Source organism: Pteropus medius, unplaced genomic scaffold (assembly GCF_902729225.1).
Source record: "Pteropus medius unplaced genomic scaffold, Ma_sr-lr_union100, whole genome shotgun sequence".
In the NCBI taxonomy this organism is placed as follows: Eukaryota; Metazoa; Chordata; class Mammalia; order Chiroptera; family Pteropodidae; genus Pteropus; species Pteropus medius.
Window position 1 is genome coordinate 807122 of NW_024341753.1, and position 2049 is coordinate 809170.

Below are 2049 nucleotides of genomic sequence, written 5' to 3' on the forward strand. Positions count from 1 at the left end.
ATGGGTGGTTAGATGATTGGCACATGAGGTCATTTTATTGACATTTGGCTGTTCCATAACCCTTTTTCAACTGTGGCTGTGGTTACCCAGAATTCACTCTGTTATAATTAGATTCATGAACTTCCAGGTATATGTATGATATCATAATGATGGTATAACGAGGTCAAGGAAGGACAGTGTGTGTACTAACTGTGCAGGCATTTGTGGGCGGTCTAAACCAGTAGCTTTTTTTTTTTTTTTACTTTTCTTGTATTTTTAATGTAAGGATGTTTTTAACCACAAAATGGGTGTTTCTGGGCAGTCCTGGAGATCTCTAGGTTGGGCCTTCATTCTCCTGTCACTCATGTCTACTCCTATCTGCTAAAAAAAAAAAATGGGAAAGTAATTTTTTAAAACAAATATAAATGTGAAATCATTTAAATAGTTAATACATAACTTGGATCTTCCTAGCAAATACATGAAAATGTTCTTATTTTATCCAAATTAGTTTCCAGAAACTAATGATAGAAATTTAAGAATCTTACAGCTAAATGTTTTCAGGGTTAACTTTGTTCTCCAAAGTATCTTATACTAAGCCTGAAAAAGATTGTTTTATTAAGGCTTACCCTAGTTATATTCACTCATGATTAGGCAACTTTAAAGAATAAAAGTAATGGTATTTTATGTGTACCTCTTTTCGAACACTAAAAGAGTTTCTGAGTGAGCACAGGGCTGCTTCCAGGTTGTAAACTACAGAAATCTTGACAGAGTCATAAATTGTTCACTGTAGCCAATATTTTTTTTTCGATTTATCTAAATTCTATTTGCTCAACCACACTAAGTGAGCAAACCTCTGTAAAAGTAATGACTATGCGAAACAAGTTCAGAATCATTAAAAATTGATAACATTTAACTTTTACTTAATTGTATTAAATAATTGTTACCATACTGGCAGGTAATTGGAAAGAAATGGGAGAGTTAGCTGCACAAAGGATAGCAAAATTTATTTGCACTGGACTCCCAGCCAGACTTGATCTCAAATTTCAGCTCTGTTTCTCACAAACTGCATGATCTAAGTGTGTTTCCTTTTCTCTTTTCTTTCTTTCTTTCTTTCTTTCTTTCTTTCTTTCTTTCTTTCTTTCTTTCTTTCTTTCTTTCTTTCTTTCTTTCTTTCTTCTTCTTTCTCTTTCTTTCTTTCTTTCTTTTCTTTCTTTCCTTTCTTCCTTTCTTCCTTTTATTTCCTTTCTTCCTTTTTCTTCCCTTTCTTCTTCTTTCTTCCTTTTTTTTCTTCCTTTCTTCCTTTCTTCTTTTCTTCTTCCTTTCTTCCAGCCTTCCTTTCTTCCTTCTTCCTTTCTTTTCTTCTTTCTTCCTTTCTTCCTTTCTTTTCTTCCTTTCTTCCTTTCTTCCTTTCTTCCTTTCTTTCTTCCTTTCTTTCTTTCTTAAGAATTTTACCTAAAAGTCTTCATGTAAAATAAACAGGGGAAGTTAAAAGAAAAAAAATAAAGCAGGGAGACTTTGAAAAGAATGAGTTTAAAAATAGGAGTTGACTGAAGTCAAGACATGGGTGTTTGAGGAGCTCAGACTCCCCCCACACCAAACCCCTCCACCTGGGGAGTAAGCCCAATTTATGACTGCAAGGAGGTGGCTGAGGTATGGTGAAAAGTCAGGAAGACCTGGTTCTCCTGTGTGACTTGAACAAGTCTGGGCCTCAGTTTCTTCCTCTGTAAAAAGAGGAAATATGTATCCATTACACATGGTTGCTGTGAGAATCATGTAAAATAATAAATGGGAACATGTCTAGCACATAGGAGACACTCCACAAATGCTGCCCTTCCAGCAAATTTAGCTAAAATATGCCCCTAGCTGGACATCAGGACTAAGGACTTTAAAGAAGTAGGCATCATCTCCTCTGACCTGAGGCTCTGGTACAAGGCAGTGTCTACCTTTATCTACCTTTGACCCAGAACTGTATGCTAGCTTCACCCAGACCTTAGATTCCAGAAATGTCTCCTTAAATGTTCTGTGTCTCTGAGGACCCCCACAGTTCCTATGTAATCAGGTGCTTTGCAA